At 56.4% G+C, this 22,071-nt stretch overlaps 1 pseudogene; it reads left to right on the plus strand.

Moving 5' to 3' along the window:
• Positions 1-16,186: 16,186 nt before the first annotated feature.
• LOC123356649 lies at positions 16,187-20,569 on the plus strand (annotated as a pseudogene).
• Positions 20,570-22,071: the final 1,502 nt, after the last annotated feature.

Genomic DNA, 22,071 nt, shown 5'->3' on the forward strand with positions numbered 1-22,071 from the left:
ACGTGGCACCCAGTTACAGATCGGTATGTCAGACCTACCTATAACTCACAATGCAAAGGTGATACAATCATAGAAATAAGACTATCATACTTGGCAAATCATGTTTCCACTGACACCTTACACAGAATATCCGGCACGATTCATTCATCTTGGTATTAATAAAAGTATAAAGTGTCTGACATACTCCATACAGCATCACAGTGCTGACTGCGTTTCAGGCTGCACTAGAGCCCGTCTGGGGTTGGCTGCCTCTGGGCCACTTCCTCACTTCTCCCCAGGGTGTACCTGGATCAGCAGCGGCCCTCCGTCTCCTCGGGACAGGTAGCCCACGGCAGCTCCCCCGGTTCCTCCAGGAGGAGGACATATGTCTCCCTCACTGTCTCAGCTCCAGCTGAGCTAGGGGCTCTGCCTTTTATACTTCCTGTCCCATCTATCTGCTTCTGGTGGGAAGGGCGAGGCCCTGCCCACCTGGGTAGAGAGGGTGGTTCTTCCCCTTCTGGGTCAGGGGGAGGCCACTTCTCGCTACAGTGGCTGTGTACAGAGCCGTGAGCACAGGTGTGTACCTGGCACGGTTCACGCCCACCCCTGTTCATTTTGCGTTGTGAGAGAGCCCCTGACACATGTCTGTCTGGAATGTGCCAGGTTGCAGCCCCTATTCCAGCTCCTCCAGAACGTCCTTTTGAAATTACCGTATGGCTGCACCTTTCCCCACATCTTTTCCTATACTCACCTGTCCATGGCCCCATGAAGTTGGGAGACCTCCTTGTTAACCTTCTACTGGCGCTGGCCAAAGTGGCTATCTACAATACCAGGAGGATGCTGGACGAGGAGGTGCCTATTCCGTTCCTCTCTTGTCTCACCTATCCGGGCAGAGTTCCTCTGGGCGGCATCCGCTGGCTCCCTAGACAGCTTTGAGGAGCAGTGGGTGCTGTCCGAGATTGTCTGCTTGGTGTCTCCCCCTCCCCCCCACGGACCCCTAATTTTGAACCTATGACCCCCATTCCTGGCCCTGTTATTCCTTAGTTGTTCCTCGTATTCTGTTGAGTCCCGGGTCCAGTGGCTCCTCCCACAAGGCTGGAATTCCCAGAATTCAGTAAGGCCTCATTACACAGCCCTATGAGGTTTGGTGGTAGAAATGCCCCAGTTTTGTGGAACAGGAAACAACCTGGATGCTCTGAGTTGGGTGGGGTGGGACTGTTGATGCCAAACCATCCAGAGTTTCCATTGGATTAGCTCCTCTCCCCCAGGAATAGTGGGGCTGTGAGTGGGGCAGCAGGTACTGAGTGTGGGACTCTTGCTCTTTCAGGGGCCGGTGACCTTCGAGGAGGTGGCTGTGTATTTCTCCAGGGGAGAGGGGGCTCTGCTGGACCCCGCTCAGAGAGCCCTCTACTGGGATGTCATGCAGGAGAACTACGAGCCGGTGACCTCGCTGGGTAAGGAGTCCTGTCCCCTGGGTTATTAGAAGGGGAAGCGACTAGTTAAGGTTCATGTCACCCCCACAATGCAACCTCTCCTCTGCCCAGTTTCAGCATCACCCCACATGCCAGTGACACACACACCAGCCCTCTGCCCTCCCTTGCTACACAACGCTCTGGGAGAAGAGCACATGGACAGTTTAGCACGGTGGTCACCAACCGGTCGATGGCGATCTCCGGCGGTGCAGTGGGGCTCCCTGCCTGCCCCGGCCCCACGCTGCTCCTGGACATGAGCAGCGCAGCCCGGGGGAGGAGGGGTCTCTGTGCGCTGCTCCTGCAGCTCCCATTGGCCGGGAACGGGGAGCTGTAGCCAATGGGAGCTGCGGGGGAGGTGTTTGCAGAGAGGGGCAGTGCGCGCATGGGCACCAACTTATATGGGCTCCTGGGGCTTTAGCCCCAGGAATATTCACAGACAGGGGCTCTGCTCCAGCAATATTTGGAGCTAGGTTTCTCCCCTGCTCTGCGCTGCCGGCAGCCCAGAGCCCTTTAAATCCCAGCCGCAGCCGGGAATCAGAGGGCTCTGGGCTGCCCGCTCTGGGCTCCCCGCGGTTGCAGGCAGCCCAGAGCCCTTTAAATCCCAGCAGCGGGCAGCCCAGAGCCCTCTGACTCCCGGCCTCGGCTGGGATTTTAAAAGGCTCTGGGCTCCCCGCGGTTGCAGGCAGCCCTGATCCCTTTAAATCCCAGCCCCTGTCCGCTGATTGCCCCCTCCCCAGCCCCCTGCCCCAACTGCCCCCCAGGACCCCCACCCCCTTTCTAAGCACCACTGGTCCTTGTTCCCCGATTACCCCCTCCCGAGACCCCTGCCCCTAACTGCCCCTTGGGACCTCAGCCCCTGTCTAAGCCTCCCTTCTCCTTGTCCCCAACTGCCCCCTCCTGAGACCCCACCCAACTTCCCCCCCAGGACCGCACCCCCTACCTGTCCCCTGATAAACCTCCTGGACTCCCATGCCTATCCAATTGCTGCCTGTCCCCTGACTGCCCCTCCGAACCTCTGCCCCATCCAACCCCCCCTGCTCCCTGTCCCTTGACTGCCCCCCGGAACTCCCTACCTCTTCTCCAACCCCCAAACCGCTTACTGTGCCACTCAGACCAGCGTGTCTGGCTCCGTGCAGCTCCAGACAGTTGCTGCCATGCTCCCCCATGGAGCCCACAGCCCTCTCCCACCCCCAGCACCTGCCTTCCAGATTTGAACACCTCAAAATTCAGGAGTGCTCAAGCTCGGTTTGGGCAGCTGTTACTTCATTTCTCCCAAATCAGTTTCCCCTGCAAGGTGCCAACTGAAGGTGTTGGAGAACAGAGAGATCGGGTGGCCTCCTAATGCCTGGAAAAGAGACAAAGGCCGGAGGAGGGAGTGTCAGTGCCTGTGCGGACTTCTGGGAAGTGCACGGTGTGGAAGGGGATGCTGTGATGCTTTGGAACAACTCCATACAAAGCCAGTCAGGACTCTGGGGGAGCCTCCTCTCTGAGCGTACTGTCTCCAGGGCAAGAAGCTTACACCTTCCTGGGTCTGACCTCAGAGCATTCAGCATGCCCTTCCACGTCATGCACTTTCCGCAGCGAGTCTGCCCAGGCTGGTCCTGGGGCAACCAGAGGTCGCTGCACCCCAACTCTGCAGTCAGATGTGACTCTCAGCCAGACAGTAAAACAGAAGGTTTATTAGATGACAGGGATACAGTCTAAAACAGAGCTTGTAAGTACAGAAAACAGGACCCCTCAGTCAGGTCCATCTTGGGGGGTGGGGAGTCCAGAACCAAGTTCTGAGTCTCTCCCCATTTCCCCAGCCAGCTCCAAACTGACACTCCCTCCTCTGGCCTCTGTGTCTCTTCCGGACAAGGAGGCCACCTGATCTCTTTGTCCCCAACACCGTCAGTTGGCATCTTGCAGGGGAAACTGAGGCACCCACACAGTATTCAGAGAAAACATTAAGAACATTCCCACTTCATCACAACAGGTGCAACAAAATATAATACTGGATATTGAAGCAGGCAAGTGCTGCTTCTGACTTTCCACTTTTAATTGACCCTTGTAATCTTGTGGCGCTGACGCGTTGTAGCTTCATTTTATATCGGCTTACAGGGCGGGAGCGGGGGGGCACCACCATTTTGGGCCCCACCAAAAATTATACAAACCTGCCGCCTATGAGTGCGCGCAGTCGCATGCCCCCATCCCTCCCCCGCCCAGGGGCACGTTAGCCCCTTCCGGGAGCAGCGTGGCGCCAGGGTAGGCAGGGAGCCTGCCTTAGCGGCTGCCAAGCTTCACCGCCAGCCGGGAGCTGCTGCAGGTAAGTGCTGCCCGGCAGGAGGCCACCCCCCAGCCCTGAGCCTCCTCCCAGAGCCAGCACCCTGTACCCCCTCCTGCACCCTGAACCCCCAGCCCTGAGCCTCCTCCCAGAGCCAGCATCCTGTACCCCCTCCTGCACCCTGTACCCCCAGCCCTGAGCCTCCTCCCAGAGCCAGCACCCTGTACCCCCTCCTGCACCCTGAACCCCCTCCTACACCCCAACCCCCAGCCCTGAGTCTCCTCCCAGAGCCAGCGCCCTGTACCCCCTCCTGCACCCTGAACCCCCTCCTGCACCCGAACCCCCAACCCTGAGCCTCCTCCCAGAGCCAGCGCCCTGTACCCCCTCCTGCACCCTGTACCCCCAGCCCTGAGCCTCCTCCCAGAGCCAGCACCCTGTACCCCCCCTGCACCCCAACCCCCAGCCCTGAGCCTCCTCCCATAGCCAGCACCCTGTACCCCCTCCTGCACCCCAACCCCCAGCCCTGAGCCTCCTCCCAGAGCCAGCACCCTGTACCCCCTCCTGCACCCCAACCCCCAGCCCTGAGCCTCCTCCCAGAGCCAGCACCCTGTACCCCCTCCTGCACCCTGAACCCCCTCCTACACCCCAACCCCCAGCCCTGAGTCTCCTCCCAGAGCCAGCGCCCTGTACCCCCTCCTGCACCCTGAACCCCCTCCTGCACCCCAACCCCCAACCCTGAGCCTCCTCCCAGAGCCAGCGCCCTGTACCCCCTCCTGCACCCTGAACCCCCTCCTGCACCCCAACCCCCAACCCTGAGCCTCCTCCCAGAGCCAGCGCCCTGTACCCCCTCCTGCACCCTGAACCCCCAGCCCTGAGCCTCCTCCCAGAGCCAGCACCCTGAACCCTCTCCTGCACCCCAACCCCCAGCCCTGAGCCTCCTCCCCGAGCCAGCACCCTGTACCCGCTCCTGCACCCCAACCCTGAGCCTCCTCCCAGAGCCAGCACCCTGTACCCCCTCCTGCACCCTGAACCCCAGCCCTGAGCCTCCTCCCAAAGCCAGCACCCTGAACCCTCTCCTGCACCCCAACCCCCAGCCCTGAGCCTCCTCCCAGAGCCAGCACCCTGTACCCCCTCCTGCACCCTGAACCCCCTCCTGCACCCTGAAACCCCAGCCCTGAGGCTCCTCCCAGAGCCAGCACCCTGTACCCCCTCCTCCACCCCAACCCCCAGCCCTGAGCCTCCTCCCAGAGCCAGCACCCTGTACCCCCTCCTGCACCCCGAACCTCCTCCTGCACCCCGACCCCCAGCCCTGAGCCTCCTCCCAGAGCCAGCACCCTGTACCCCCTCCTGCACCCTGAACCCCCTCCTGCACCCAACCCCCAGCCCTGAGCCTCCTCCCAGAGCCAGCATCCCTGTACCCCCTCCTGCACCCCAACCCTCAGCCCTGAGCCTCCTGCCAGAGCCAGCACCCTGTACCCCCCCTGCACCCCAACCCTCAGCCCTGAGCCTCCTCCCAGAGCCAGCGCCCTGTACCCCCTCCTGCACCCCAACCCCCAGCCCTGAGCCCCCTCCCAGAGCCAGCACCCTGTACCCCCCCTGCACCCCAAACCCCCTCCTGCACCCTGAACCCCCAGCCCTGAGCCTCCTCCCAGAGCCAGCACCCTGTACCCCCTCCTGCACCCCAACCCCCAGCCCTGAGCCTCCTCCCAGAGCCAGCACCCTGTACCCCCTCCTGCACCGCAACCCCCAGCCCTGAGCCTCCTCCCAGAGCCAGCACCCTGTACCCCCTCCTACACCCCAACCCCCAGCCCTGAGCCTCCTCCCAGAGCCACACCCTGTATCCCCTCCTGCACCCCAACCCCCAGCCCTGAGCCTCCTCCCAGAGCCAGCACCCTGTACCCCCTCCTGCACCCCAACCCCCAGCCCTGAGCCTCCTCCCAGAGCCAGCGCCCTGTACCCCCTCCTGCACCCCTAACCCCAGCCCTGAGCCTCCTCCCAGAGCCAGCACCCTGTACCCCCCCTGCACCCCAACCCCCAGCCCTGAGCCTCCTCCCAGAGCCAGCACCCTGTTGCCCTCCTGCACCCCGACCCCCAGCCCTGAGCCTCCTCCCAGAGCCAGCACCCTGTACCCCCTCCTGCACCCTGTACCCCCTCCTGCACCCTGAACCCCAGCCCTGAGCCTCCTCCCAGAGCCAGCACCCTGTACCCCCTCCTGCACCCCAACCCTGAGCCTCCTCCCAGAGCCAGCACCCTGTACCCCCTCCTGCACCCCAACCCCCAGCCCTGAGCCTCCTCCCAGAGCCAGCACCCTGTACCCCCTCCGGCTCCCCAAACCCCCAGCCCTGAGCCTCCTCCCTGAGCCAGCAGCCTGTACCACCTCCTGCACCCCGTACCACCTCCTGCACCCCGACCCCCAGCCCTGAGCCTCGTCCCAGAGCCAGCATCCGGTACCCCCTCCTGCACCCCAGCCCTGAGCCTCCTCCCAGAGCCAGCGCCCTGTACCCCCTCCTGCACCCCAACCCCCAGCCCTGAGCCTCCTCCCAGAGCCACACCCTGTATCCCCTCCTGCACCCCAACCCCCAGCCCTGAGCCTCCTCCCAGAGCCAGCACCCTGTACCCCCTCCTGCACCCCAACCCCCAGCCCTGAGCCTCCTCCCAGAGCCAGCACCCTGTACCCCCTCCTGCACCCCGAACCCCAGCCCTGAGCCTCCTCCCAGAGCGTGCACGGTGTACCCCCCCTGCACCCCAACCCCCAGCCCTGAGCCTCCTCCCAGAGCCAGCACCCTGTACCCCCTCCTGCACCCTGAACCCCCTCCTGCACCCCAACCCCCAGCCCTGAGCCTCCTCCCAGAGCCAGCACCCTGTACCCCGCCTTCACGCAGAACCCCCGGCCTGAGCATACTCCCAGAGCCAGCACCCTGTACCCCCTCATGCACCCCAACCCCCAGCCCTGAGCCTCCTCCCAGAGCCAGCACCCTGTACCCCTCCTGCACCCCGACCCCCAGCCCTGAGCCTCCTCCCAGATCCAGCACCCTGTACCCCCTCCTGCACCGTCACCCCCCGACCTGAGCCTCCTCCCAGAGCCAGCACCCTGTACCCCCTCCTGCACCCTGTACCCCCTCCTGCACCCTGAACCCCAGCCCTGAGCCTCCTCCCAGAGCCAGCACCCTGAACCCCCTCCTGCACCCTGAAACCCCAGCCCTGAGCCTCCTCCCAGAGCCAGCACCCTGTACCCCCTCCTGCACCCCAACCCCCAGCCCTGAGCCTCCTCCCAGAGCCAGCACCCTGTACCCCCTCCTGCACCCCAACCCCCAGCCCTGAGCCTCCTCCCAGAGCCAGCACCCTGTACCCCCTCCTGCACCCTGTACCCCCTCCTGCACCCTGAACCCCAGCCCTGAGCCTCCTCCCAGAGCCAGCACCCTGTACCCCCTCCTGCACCCCAACCCTGAGCCTCCTCCCAGAGCCAGCACCCTGTACCCCCTCCTGTACCCCAACCCCCAGCCCTGAGCCTCCTCCCAGAGCCAGCACCCTGTACCCCCTCCTGCACCCCGAACCACCTCCTGCACCCCGACCCCCAGCCCTGAGCCTCGTCCCAGAGCCAGCATCCTGTACCCCCTCCTGCACCCCAGCCCTGAGCCTCCTCCGAGAGCCAGCTCCCTGTACCCCCTCCTGCACCCCAACCCCCAGCCCTGAGCCTCCTCCCATAGCATCACCCTGTATCCCCTCCTGCACCCCCACCCCCAGCCCTGAGCCTCCTCCCAGAGCCAGCACCCTGTACCCCCTCCTGCACCCCAACCCTCAGCCCTGAGCCTCCTCCCAGAACCAGCGCCCTGTACCCCCTCCTGCACCCCGAACCCCAGCCCTGAGCCTCCTCCCAGAGCCAGCACCCTGTACCCCCCTGCACCCCAACCCCCAGCCCTGAGCCTCCTCCCAGAGCCAGCACCCTGTACCCCCTCCTGCACCCCAACCCCCTCCTACACCCCAACCCCCAGCCCTGAGCCTCCTCCCAGAGCCAGCATCCTGTACCCCCTCCTGCACCCCTAACCACCTCCTGCACGCCGATCCCCAGCCCTGAGCCTCCTCCCAGAGCCAGCGCCCTGTACCCCCTCCTGCACCGCAACCCCCAGCCCGGAGCCTCCTCCCAGAGCCAGCGCCCTGTACCCCCTCCTCCTCCCCGAACCCCAGCCCTGAGCCTCCTCCCAGAGCCAGCACCCTGTACCCCCTCCTGCACCCCAACCCCCAGCCCTGAGCCTCCTCCCAGAGCCAGCACCCTGTACCCCCTCCTGCACCCCAACCCGCAGCCCTGAGCCTCCTCCCAGAGCCAGCACCCTGAACCCCCTCCTGCACCCTGAACCCCAGCCCTGAGCCTCCTCCCAGAGCCAGCACCCTGTACCCCCTCCTGCACCCCAACCCTCAGCCCTGAGCCTCCTCCCAGAGCCAGCATCCTGTACCCCCTCCTGCACCCCTAACCACCTCCTGCACGCCGACCCCCAGCCCCGAGCCTCCTCCCAGAGCCAGCGCCCTGTACCCCCTCCTGCACCCTGAACCCCAGCCCTGAGCCTCCTCCCAGAGCCAGCACCCTGTACCCCCTCCTGCACCCCAACCCCCAGCCCTGAGCCTCCTCCCAGAGCCAGCACCCTGTACCCCCTCCTGCACCCAACCCCCAGCCCTGAGCCTCCTCCCAGACCCAGCACCCTGTACCCCCTCCTGCACCCTGAACTCCCAGCCCTGAGCCTCCTCCCAGAGCCAGCGCCCTGTACCCCCTCCTGCACCCCGAACCCCCAGCCCTGAGCCTCCTCCCAGAGCCAGCACCCTGTACCCCTCCTGCACCCCGAACCCCCAGCCCTGAGCCTCCTCCCAGAGCCAGCACCCTGTACCCCCTCCTGCACCGGAACCTCCAGCCCTGAGCCTCCTCCCAGAGCCAGCACCCTGTACCCCCTCCTGCACCCTGAACCCCCTCCTACACCCCAACCCCCAGCCCTGAGTCTCCTCCCAGAGCCAGCGCCCTGTACCCCCTCCTGCACCCTGAACCCCCTCCTGCACCCCAACCCCCAGCCCTGAGCCTCCTCCCAGAACCAGCATCCCTGTACCCCCCTGCACCCTGAACCCCCAGCCCTGAGCTTCCTCCCAGAGCCAGCGCCCTGTACCCCCTCCTGCACCCTGAACCCCCAGCCCTGAGCCTCCTCCCAGAGCCAGCACCCTGTACCCCGTCCTGCACCTCGAACCCCCAGCCCTGAGCCTCCTCCCAGAGCCAGCACCCTGTACCCCCTCCTGCACCCCAACCCTCAGCCCTGAGCCTCCTCCCAGAGCCAGCACCCTGTACCCCCTCCTGCACCCCAACCCCCAGCCCTGAGCCTCCTCCCAGAGCCAGCTCCCTGAACCCCCTCCTGCATCCAGAACCCCCAGCCCTGAGCCTCCTCCCAGAGCCAGCACCCTGTACCCCCTCCTGCACCCCAACCCCCTCCTACACCCCAACCCCCAGCCCTGAGCCTCCTCCCAGAGCCAGCATCCTGTACCCCCTCCTGCACCCCTAACCACCTCCTGCACGCCGATCCCCAGCCCTGAGCCTCCTCCCAGAGCCAGCGCCCTGGACCCCCTCCTGCACCGCAACCCCCAGCCCTGAGCCTCCTCCCAGAGCCAGCGCCCTGTACCCCCTCCTACACCCCGAACCCCAGCCCTGAGCCTCCTCCCAGAGCCAGCACCCTGTACCCCCTCCTGCACCCCAACCCCCAGCCCTGAGCCTCCTCCCAGAGCCAGCACCCTGTACCCCCTCCTGCACCCCAACCCTCAGCCCTGAGCCTCCTCCCAGAGCCAGCACCCTGAACCCCCTCCTGCACCCTGAACCCCAGCCCTGAGCCTCCTCCCAGAGCCAGCACCCTGTACCCACTCCTGCACCCCAACCCTCAGCCCTGAGCCTCCTCCCAGAGCCAGCATCCTGTACCCCCTCCTGCACCCCTAACCACCTCCTGCACCCCGACCCCCAGCCCTGAGCCTCCTCCCAGAGCCAGCGCCCTGTACCCCCTCCTGCACCCTGAACCCCCAGCCCTGAGCCTCCTCCCAGAGCCAGCACCCTGTACCCCCTCCTGCACCCCGACCCCCAGCCCTGAGCCTCCTCCCAGAGCCAGCACCCTGTACCCCCTCCTGCACCCAACCCCCAGCCCTGAGCCTCCTCCCAGAGCCAGCACCCTGTTCCCCCTCCTGCACCCTGAACTCCCAGCCCTGAGCCTCCTCCCAGAGCCAGCGCCCTGTACCCCCTCCTGCACCCCGAACCCCCAGCCCTGAGCCTCCTCCCAGAGCCAGCACCCTGTACCCCCTCCTGCACCCCGAACCCCCAGCCCTGAGCCTCCTCCCAGAGCCAGCACCCTGTACCCCCTCCTGCACCGCAACCTCCAGCCCTGAGCCTCCTCCCAGAGCCAGCACCCTGTACCCCCTCCTGCACCCCAACCCCCAGCCCTGAGCCTCCTCCCAGAGCCAGCATCCCTGTACCCCCCTGCACCCTGAACCCCCAGCCCTGAGCTTCCTCCCAGAGCCAGCGCCCTGTACCCCCTCCTGCACCCTGAACCCCCAGCCCTGAGCCTCCTCCCAGAGCCAGCACCCTGTACCCCGTCCTGCACCCCGAACCCCCAGCCCTGAGCCTCCTCCCAGAGCCAGCGCCCAGTCGCCCCCCCTGCACCCCGAACCCCCAGCCCTGAGCCTCCTCCCAGAGCCAGCACCCTGTACCCCCTCCTGCACCCCGAACCCCCAGCCCTGAGCCTCCTCCCAGAGCCAGCACCCTGTACCCCCTCCTGCACCGCAACCTCCAGCCCTGAGCCTCCTCCCAGAGCCAGCACCCTGTACCCCCTCCTGCACCCCAACCCCCAGCCCTGAGCCTCCTCCCAGAGCCAGCATCCCTGTACCCCCCTGCACCCTGAACCCCCAGCCCTGAGCTTCCTCCCAGAGCCAGCGCCCTGTACCCCCTCCTGGACCCTGAACCCCCAGCCCTGAGCCTCCTCCCAGAGCCAGCACCCTGTACCCCGTCCTGCACCCCGAACCCCCAGCCCTGAGCCTCCTCCCAGAGCCAGCACCCTGTACCCCCTCCTGCACCCCAACCCTCAGCCCTGAGCCTCCTCCCAGAGCCAGCACCCTGTACCCCCTCCTGCACCCCAACCCCCAGCCCTGAGCCTCCTCCCAGAGCCAGCACCCTGAACCCCCTCCTGCATCCCGAACCCCCAGCCCTGAGCCTCCTCCCAGAGCCAGCACCCTGTACCCCCTCCTGCACCCCAACCCCCAGCCCTGAGCCTCCTCCCAGAGCCAGCACCCTGTACCCCCTCCTGCACCCTGAACCCCAGCCCTGAGCCTCCTCCCAGAGCCAGCACCCTGTACCCCCCCTGCACCCCTAGCCCCCCGGCCTCAGGCTCAGCCCAGAGCCCGCACCCCCTCCCGAACCCCAACCCCTTGCCCCAGCCTGGTGAAAGTGAGTGAGTGAGGGCGGGGGAGAGCAAGCGACGGAGGGGCGGGGGGAGTGGGCAGGCTTTGGGGAAGGGCCAGGGCCTCGGGGGATTGGACGGGGTAGATCCTGGGTTGCCCTTAAATTCAAAAAGTGAACTTGGGCGTAAAAAGCTTGGAGACCCGCTGGCTTAGCACAATGTCACATAGCTCCTGTTTGCTCAGGTGAACCTGGGCTTTGGGTCCAGCATAAAGAAAAGAAGCTTCCAACCCCAGCCACTCACTCACACACTGATCCTGCTCCACGCAAACCAGCTCCGACTCGCAAACTGATCCCACTCCCCTGCCCTCGCCGTGAGGATTCCTTCGGAGTCACTGCCCTCACTGGCCCCTCACTACGCCCCGCAGATCACTAGCGTGTGTCCCACCAGAGCACTGACAATCCCCGTGGCAAGAACTCCCCCTTGTGCACCTTCACCGACACCGCCTACAACGCTGAGCACTGAAACGGGGCAGACTCGGTCCCTCAGGTGTCACCTGCACCTCTCTGCAGAGCACGGTCACAGCTCTGCCAAGCTGCTCCAACTGCTCCCTCCACCATCCAGCTACAGCTACAGCTGACCCAGTGCGGACAGCTAGGGGCCGTGCGGATAAACGCCGGGATTCCCATCTGTGAACACAACAGTAACGATGGCGCGTTCGTCGTCCTTCCTCGTATCTGTTACAGACGTTGTTTTAGTGCTTATCTATTACAGATTCCGAGATTTTTAAGCTCAGAAGGGATGACTTGGTCGTCCAGGCTGATCTCCTGCATCACCCAGACTGTAGAGTTTCCTTCAGTTACTGCTGTCCTGAGCTGAACACCTTGTGTTTAAAGACTTGAACAGATGGGGAATCCCCCAGTTCCTGTGGTGGTTTGTTACCCTTCAGGTGATGCAAAGATTATGTCTACACTATGAAATTAGGTCGATTTTATAGAAGTCGATTTTTAGACATCGATTTTAGACAGTCCATTGAGTATGGGAGCGACGCCTCTCGATGACATCACTTGTCGGCGACAAGCGGCGTCAGCGAGAGGCGTCCCTGCCGAAATGCCGCTGAAATTCGGTGGCATTTCGGCGGGTGCTCTCCCGGGGGGCCAGGACGCGGGCACATTAAGATGCCCCCGCGGGTGCAATGGTGCCCACGGGCACCGCGTTGGGGACCACTGGTCTACATTATCCCCATGTCCACCCGTGGATGTTGAATCAAGTGCTGCGCCTCTCTTGGAGGTGGAGTACAGAAGTTGAGTTTGCAGGTCTGAGGAAGGGACTCGGTCGTATAGACACATACGTTATTAGATCAAATTAACGGCTTTTGTCGACCTAAGTTTGTAGTGTAGACCAGGCCTGAGTGTCTCCCTGGGAAATCCTGTCCCTGTTCCACTGAACGCTCACAATACTCACAGATTCACAGCTATATCAGTCTCCCAGTTACATTTCCAATCACTGCTCTAAGCCTCTGATTAACATATATCTCGTAAGTGCTGGTGTGGACATAGGCTTTATTGGTAAAGCTTTTGTCAGTCAGGGTGTGAAAAAAACACACCAACATAAGTGTCACCGACAAAAGCACTGGTGTGGACAGCAGCATGTTGGTGGGAGACGCTCGTTGGGGGTTGAACGACGTCGATGGGAGAGCTCTCCCGTTGGCATAGAGCAGCTAGATGGGAGATTTTCAAGTGACGCGGCTGAGTGGTGCAGCTGTGACGTTATACAGTCTGTAGTGGACGGTGCTTGGTCGTGCTAGTGAAGGCAGGGGGCTGGACTCAATGACCTTTCAAGGTCCCTTCCAGTTCTAGGAGATAGTTATATCACCATATTTAAAAAAAAAAAAAAGTGTAGACTTAGTCTAAGATGTGATTAGAGTGAAAACAAATACAGGTTTATTTAACAAACTAGTGATTCAAGTGATAAGACGTAGACGTATTGGGGAAAAATAGTTGCACACAAAGTACAATCAGAGCCCTCTGTCTGGATCCTAGATGTACAGAACTGGAGCCTTTCGTATGTTCTACATGCTCACGCAAAGTCCTTCCAGCGTTTCACTGTGATCTTCTGTTCATGAGACCAATCACGCTGCCAGCTTGCCTCCACGCTGGAGGATGCAGGGTGCCCCTCTGTACAGCCAGATGTACCTCACTCAGAAACAGGATCCTGCTGTTGTTATTTTGTGTAAATTTCCTCTCTTGAAGATTTCACAATCTTTTCACTAGCATTTGGCTCAGCGTACAAACTGCAGCACCTCCCCCATCCCATCTGTCTCTGGTCTCATTCTTCGATTGTCAGCTAATCTAAGGGGCAGGGACCGTGTTTTTGGTTTGTGTCTGTAGAACGTCCAGCACAAGGGGTTGATGGTCAGTGGCTGGGAATATGAGGATTACGGTAATAGAAATAATACATACCAATCCTTGGGAGGGTCCAGGCCGGGGAGGGAGGGTGCTGGACAGCAGGGAGTAGCCAGTCGGTGGTAGGTTGTTCGTAACTCTGAACAAAATGTTATGGTGGTTCTTTCAAATGTTTACAGCTGAACATTGACTTAATACAGCTTTGAAACTTGATTATGCCGAGCTAAAATGCTGCTTTTAACCATCCTAATTTAAATGAAACTAGCACAGAAACACTTGCCTTTTCGTGTCAAATCTTTTTTTAAAACGGCCCCTTTATTTTTTTTAGTAGTTTATGTTTAACACAATACAGTACTATATTTGCCTTTTTTTTTTTTTTTTTTTTTTTTGGCAGGGTGTGTGTGTGTGTCTTTGTGGCTGCCTGATTGTGTTCTTCCAGTTCCAAATGACGTGTCATTGACCAGTCAGTTCATAACTCTGGTGTTCATAACTCTGACGTTCCACTGTATTTAAACGGTGTCATGGAAGGCTATGGCTGCACTACAGATGCTCTAAGCCGACGGCAGAGAGCTCTCCCGTTAATTTAATTACTCCAGGCCCTGGGGGCAGCAGTAGCTACGTCGGTGGGAAAAGATCTCCCACCAGCATTGCATTGTCCACATCTGCACTTCTCTGCACAATCTGTCTTCTCTGCAGGCTCCTTGGATTTTGGGGTCCATCATTCCTGAAGTCACATGGCCTGGTCCTTATTTTTCACATTCTGCTTGGCCAGATGAATGTGTCTGTTGCTCCTGAATTATAGCGGCTAATTTCCCGGTGTTTTCCACATCCAGGGATGTTCCTACTCCCTCCCATTACATTGGACTCACTAGATTCCCTAATGCCGCAATATGTGCTTTCCTGACCTCGAATGTTGCTGAGATCCTCCCCTTTCTGTTCCTTACTGCACTGAACCCCACCAGCCCATGCTGCCTGTTCCCAGCTTCCCCAGGACTCTCGCATTGTCTCTGGACCTCTCTGTCAGCAAGAAGCAGAGCCCGGGAGACTTGCCCTCTGTCCGGAGTCTTCACTTTCTGAGACATGGATTTACCCTCTCTGTTGCTTAGGAGCCTGTTTGATAATGAGAGTCTGACATTATCCAGGGTAAAGTCTGAACTGTTGAATAGATGTGTTCCCAACCTGGGATAAGAACGGCCACATTGGGTCAGACCAATGGTCCATCTAGCCCAGTATCCTGTCTACTGACAGTGGCCAATGCCAGGTGCCCCAGAGGGAATGAACAGAACAGGGAATCATCAAGTGATCCATCCCCTGCCACCCATTCCCAGCTTCTGGCAAACAGGCTAGAGACACCATCCCTGCCCATCCTGGGTAATAGCCATCGATGGCCATTTTATCCTGCTTTTTATCCTGCTTTGCTGTGGGAACAGCCACTCCTGGCCAGTTAACACGCAATCTGCAGCATGTAACTCGCTCTCAGCCGCACCGTGTTGAGTGCTGCTAGTCAACCACTCACGAATTATACCACAGGAGAACTCCTGCAAATTCGCTAGTCCCAGACTTTCCCCCTGGCACTCTCTAGCACGTTACTAAACAATGCAAGGTCATACAAAGTCTGTCACTTCGTCAATGGAAAAGGAATGCACCAGGCTTGTTATCCCAAGTGGAGTTTCTCACACACTTTAATCCAGACACACTAATTATATGAAACAAACAACTTCATTAACTACAGAAAGAAAAGATTGTAGGTGACTACAAGTAATGAGGCATAAAAGTCAGACTTGGTTACAAAAGAAATAAAAGATAAAACACCAACTAACTTTTAACTTAAGCTAAAACCAGATTCACAGCGAATGTCTTTCGCTCACTATATGCTGTGACAAACTGGGTTTCCTTTTAGCGAGGACCCTGCCTCCCCAATTTCAATTCTTCAGGAGTTGTTGTGATGAACAGAGAGAAAAGGGGAGAGAGAGTCTGAAGCATTTTCCCCAACTCTTCTTCTTATTCAGTCCTCTGTGCTAGAAACATCCTCAGTTTTCAGCTGAGTCATGGTGACGGGCTGTCTGTCGTGGATCTGAGCGTCAAGCCATCCCTGTGATGGAATGTAAATGTCTTGTTCACACCTTCCCCCTGCTGGGGAATGGCCATTTAACCAGGTGGCAGCTTTGCTGTCTGTGAGGAACTGGTCTCTGGCTGTTCTGCAGAATTCCAGCGTTTTTTCAGAAACATCATACAGTCAAATCTCATATGTTTACAGACACAGTGTTGCTACACATATTTTAACAGGGCAATAAAGTTCAGCGTATATTCAGTTTCCAAATGATGCCTGACAAGGCATACTTTGTACAAAATATATCATAATTTTGCAAAAGAGTGAATATACGGTTACAGACTGTCACAGTGTCTGTGTGTGTTCCCAGCATATATGTGAGTAGGTCAATCCCTCAGAAGCAGAGTGTTCTGCACCTTTCAGAACCTGGGGAGGAGGCCCTGGGATTTCACTGGTTTACTAAGCACTGAGTTAAATTAGTAATTCTTTTTTATGACAAAGTCTTAGGAATTCACCTGATCTCATTTGTTTTCTTTCATCTGAGCAGAGTTTCCAGTTTCAAAACCTGATGTGATCTCCCAGCTGGAACGAGGGGAAGAGCTGTGGGTCCCAGACCTCCAGGGTTCAGGGGAAAGAGAGATCCTGAGAGGTCCCTGCACAGGTGAGGAAATATTAAACTAACTCAGAATCTGTAAGTGCCTGATGGAAAAATCTGGGATGCCCAACAAAGACCTCGGGAGCTCTCTGAGTTCAGGAGTCCCCAGCAGGTGGTGTATCCTCAGGGCATATATAGCTTATGGCTTCCTACAGATCCTAACTGACAGGTGTCAGTAACGTTCCTGCCCACTGATCATTTGGAATTGATAGGAAGGCAGAATTGATCCCCTCCTCTCTCTCCCCTTTTGGGGAAGAGTTAGGGGGATTCAGTTGCTGGTTTTTGACAACTCTCCAGCACTTAGTTTGGTTTGCTCTCCCCTTTCTCACCCCTGTTGGAGGTTTCTCTCTCTCTGTCCCAGCAGGTGATGCGATGGTGAGTGAGAATGAGGAGCAGACCCCTCAGCAGGAAGATGCTGCACAAGTTGCACCACGTGGAATATTATTGAAAATAACCAAAGGGAACATGTCAAGGAATCGTGAGCAGGGAACAGCCTGTGAGATTCAGCACAGACCAGAGAGAGAGCAGGGAGACCAGCCAGGGGAGAAATTTAATAACATTATTTCCTGTCAGGAAACTCACAAGGACCTCAAAGAAACCACAACCCAGCAGAGAATCCTGATAGGAAAGAGGGAACAAAAATACACTGAGGGTGGGAAAAACTCCAGTGACGGCTCAGCCCTTATTAAACATCAGAGAACTCACGCAGGTGCGAAACCCGATGAATGGTGTGAGCGTGGGAAAAGCTTCACTGAGAGCGCAGAACTTACTGCACATCAGAGTCTCCGCACCGGGAAGAGGCCCTATGAATGCAGTGAGTGCGGGAAAACCTTCCCTTCCAGCTCAAGCCTTATTAAACATCAGAAAATCCACACAGGGGAGAGGCCTTATGAATGCTCTGAGTGTGCAAAAACCTTCATTCACAGCTCACACCTCAAGACACATCAGAGAATTCACACAGGAGAAAGACCCTATGAATGCTCCGAGTGTGCAAAAACCTTCACACGCTGCTCACACCTCAAGACACATCAGAGAATTCACACGGGAGAGAGACCTTATGAATGCTCTGAGTGTAGGAAAACCTTCCTTTCCAGCTCAAGCCTTATTAAACATCAGATAATTCACACAGGGGAGAGGCCTTATGAATGCGGCGAGTGTGGGGAAACCTTCACTCACCGCTCACACCTCAAGACACATCAGAGAATTCACACCGGAGAGAGACCCTATGAATGCTCTGAGTGTGGGAAAACCTTCATTTCCAGCTCAAGCCTTATTAAACATCAGATAACCCACACCGGGGAGAGGCCATATGAATGCAGTGAGTGTGCAAAAACCTTCACTCACCGCTCACACCTCAAGACACATCAGAGAATTCACACGGGAGAGAGACCCTATGAATGCAGTGAGTGTGGGAAAAGCTTCAGTACCTGCTCAAACATCATTACACATCAGAGAATCCACACCGGGGAGAGGCCCTATGAATGCTCTGAGTGCGGGAAAACCTTCAATTGCGTCTTCCACCTCACTCGACATCAGAGACTCCACATGGGGGAGAGACCCTATGAATGCCGTGAGTGCGGGAAAAGCTTCACTCGCAGCATGCACCTCACTCTACATCAGAGAATTCACACTGGGGAGAGGCCCTATGAATGCAGTGAGTGCGGGAAAACCTTCACTCACACCTCGTACCTCGCTAGACATCAGAGAACGCACACAGGAGAGAGACCCTATAACTGCAGTGAGTGCGGGAAAACCTTCACTAGCAGCTCACACCTCATTAGACACCAGAGACTTCACACAGGAGAGAGACCCTATGAATGCTGTGAGTGCGGGAAAAGCTTCACGGAGAGCTCAAATGTTGCTCGACATCAGATAATCCACACACGGGAGAAACCCTATAAATGCAGTGAGTGTGGGAAAAGCTCAGCCTTATCAGACATCAAAGAGCCCACAAGGGGGAGCGGCCCTATGAATTTTGTGAGTGTGGGAAAAGCTTCACTCGGATAATCTCCAAAGGAGCTAAACACCATCAAAACCTCTAGGTCCATCCCAACATTTGTTCTTTACCACTTTGGCTAATTCCCACGTAGTGACCTTTAAAGCTGTTTGAACCGTTTGCATCAGTGTTATCCCTCAGCTTGTCTGGGCGAGTTGCCCATTTTTGTCTTTTGCAGCTCACCCTTTTTTGGGGTGGACCCGATTGTCCTTTCTATCCACCCCATTGTCCCCTGAGTAATGGGAGTTTGTCTCTCCTACGAAACGAGCATCACGTTTATACCGTTCCTCTTATTGTACAGCTGTTTTTAGCGTCTCCAATGATACAGATTGTATCATTCTCAGTTGTTCTCACATTGTTCTGGAATGTGCTCATCGGCATTTGAGTACCTTTTCGTCAGTTACAGTGTATTTAAATATAATGAAGAGAAGCAGGGGCAGGAAAAAAATGGTCATTTCAGCCTCTGTGACACCAGAAGGAGATGGGGTTCCCCATCGCTCCAGAACTGTTTCCCCCTGTCTGAGCCATGCAGAGTTTATGTCCATAACATTCTATTGCTCCACTTCTCAAAGTGTCGTGTGGTGCAGTGTTCTCAGCTGTCTGTGCTTGGAGATGATGCTTTGTTTAATCCTAAATCAGAGTCACTATGACTGGAGATGAAAGTGTCAAAGACCTGCAAGGGGAATTCAAATGGATCCCCAACACAGTGTGATGATTGGGGGAGTTGGAATTCCAGTTTCCATCTATTGGCAAAGCCACTTGGGGTGTTTTTCTCCCATTATGAGACGTTAGATTGCTAAAGCGTTTGTAAGTGATGTAATTCAGTAATGAGACAGTGCTGAGTGAAGCAGGTTTGACTGGCTCAGAGGAGACTGTGATGGGAGAATCTGCTGTCCTAATTCCGATTCATCAGATGTAACCGGCTCTGGAATTTCACTTGACTCTTTCATTTTCATGTCGTCTACCTCTTTGTGAGGTGGGTGTGACACTATGCCCCGTATTCTTCATAGAAATATTGTTATAATTATAGCATATCTAAGATGTATTTTATGCAAGGTGGGTCATGTGAGGTATTATTGGAAACGGTATGATTTACTGAATGTGATTGTCCTGTGTATGCATGTATCCTTTTTGTATCTAAAGTTAGGAATATTGACTACACATCTGTACTAGAAAAGTGTTTGCAGCTAGGGAACGCCCACCAGACAGAATGCAGTCAGTCTGGATCGGCCATTAGGGAGAACAATTGGTCTTTGAAGATGCAAATCTCCCACCTTTCTGAGAAGCTTTTCTGGGATGCCACAAACAACCTCTGACTCATGGCTGCTTTGACACGGCGGGGTCATGTGATCATGTCACCTGGTACTGGACTCCATGATAGAATATTTTTCCAGTATTTTTCCCATGGTGGGGGAACCACACTCAAGGGTTCCCACCATATGTAAAACCTATTTAAGGCTGGGAAGTGGCTTAATCAGTGTTCATTCTTCACTGAATCCTCGCCCAGGGTGACTGCTGGAAGCATCTAAGAAAGAAAGACCTGGGGGCAGGGGGGAGAAGGACTGAGCCCAGGCTTGGGAAGGTGTCTGGCCTGCGAAAGGAATATCTGGAGTTTTAAGGTGCAAGCAAGAGCAGTTTGCCTTCAAAAAACTCTGCAATCTGCCTAAAGCGACGTTTAGGGTGAGAAATTCCTACTTGTAACCAGTTTCTTTAGTATTAAGCTTAGCTTGTGTGTTTGTTTCATTTGCTGGGTAATCTGCTTTGACCTGTTTGCTAATCCTTATAATCACTGCACATCTGTCGTTTGTAGTTAATCACCTTGTTTTTGTTTACTCTAAAACCAGTTTGTGGAATCCATAGCTGGGGGGTGTAAAAAGCTGTGCATATCTCCCTCCACACTGAGGGAGGGATCAAATGTCAGGAGCTTTCACTGTACAGGGCAAGACAATAGGATGTTGGGTTTGCACTCCAGAGAGGGGTGTGCACTGGAGGATCCGGGCAGTTCCTTAGCTGAAGCCTTCCCATGCAGGGCTGATTTCAGTGTCTTTCTGCAGCTGGGTGTGTCCCTACCTGGCTCAACAGGACAGCGTAAGGGAGCCCAGGCTGATGGAAAAGGTGGGTTCAGTATATCAGGTGGCACCTCAGGGTGTGGGGCAACCCATCTCTTTCCTGAAGGCTGTTTGGTCGCCCAGTTGGATATTATTTTAGTTTGACAGGATGTAACTCAGATTTATTGGAGACTTCGAGACAAATTAAGCTTGATAAGCTTATGGAGGGAATGGTTTGATAGGATAACGTGATTTAGTCAATAGGTCAATAACGTGCCACCACTGGTAATTAGTACTGAGGGTCAATGTTGGGATATTGAAAGTCTTTTTCCGAGTGTCTGGCTGGAGAGTCTTGCCCGCATGCTCAGGGTTCAGCTGATCGCCATATTTGGGGTCGGGAAGGAATTTTCCTCCAGGGTAGATTGGCAGTGGCCCTGGAGGTTTTTCGCCTTCCTCCGCAGCATGGGGCAGGGGTCGCTTGCTGGAGGATTATCTGCTACTTGAAGTCTTTAAATCAGGATTTGGGGACTTCAACAGCTGAGTCAAGGGAGAGAATTAGTTCAGGAGTGGGTGGGTCAGCTTTTGTGGCCTGCATCTTGCGGGAGGTCAGACTAGATGATCATAATGGTCCCTTCTGATCTTAAGTTCTATGATTCTATGAAATGACCGTTTCCTAAAGTCATGACTTCTCACTTCAGTGCTGCGTTTTCCCCCATCCCTCCACCATGCGGTGGAGAAAGTTCAAGTGCAGTTCTGTCAACAGGAGCGAACTCTCCAATTTACTGGCCATGCTAACAAAGCAGCAGCCATGATTTAAAATCTCCACTGGGAAATGGTGAACACCAGCAGAACCCCAACTAACGGGAGGAAGTGCCGATGATCACAGCGGAGTTCAATTGTTTAAGTCAATATTGTCTCAAATGCTCTGAGGAGGGAATTCCACCCTAAGTGATTTTGAACTAGGCAAAATGCCCATGTATTTGGTTCCCAAAGCATGTGTAACCCAGGCCCTACAGAAGATCTCTCCTAGCTAATCCTGTGGTATGGGAGATGCTGCCCTTTATGATGCAGACCTTGAGGAAATAAGTGTTTTTTTTGTTGTTGAATTTATCCTTTGTAGCTGCTACAAATATGTATCAAATGAAATCAGTGTTGAAAATGTAATAGTTTAAGAAAAATAGCTATTTTTTTAATAGAAACTCCAGCTCGGGTAACTGAGAGATGCTGATCCAGGCCTGTATTGAGTTCCTAGCCTGGACCTGTGCCACCAAATTAAAGAAACACTGGGCATGTTTTGGGAAGCCGTTCCTCACTTACATACTGAGATTTTGAGTGGTTTGGTAAAGGGTTCTACGTCAGAGAACTGTAAACGTACCCTAGCCAAGGATAAGGATTTGGAAAGAAGCGGGATAGAAATATTACACACCCACTGCTTAGTTTTCACCCCAGTAAAGGAAGCTTAAGGTGACCAATGGCTCAAGAAAAACAAAAATGAAGACAACTTTCCAATATGATTCAGGTGGTGGCATAATTAGTCTCTTACTCTTTAACCCATAGTTTCACCTTTTATTTTTCCTTTCATTGGTGTAGCCCATAGGGCTGGCCTGCTGGTGGCCTTATGATATCCTGCCTTTATTTACTGGTTTGCTGTTTGTTTTATTATATTTTTGTATTGGATTATTCTATTATGTTTGGCTGTAATGTGAGGATCCCACTGGCCTGGATCTTGTATCATTAGCTCAAGTAAATTAGCATAAGTTTGGCTTGTGACCTTTGGCATAGATAAATGGCCTAATG

Source organism: Mauremys mutica, chromosome 26 (genome assembly GCF_020497125.1).
Source record: "Mauremys mutica isolate MM-2020 ecotype Southern chromosome 26, ASM2049712v1, whole genome shotgun sequence".
NCBI classification, from domain to species: Eukaryota; Metazoa; Chordata; order Testudines; family Geoemydidae; genus Mauremys; species Mauremys mutica.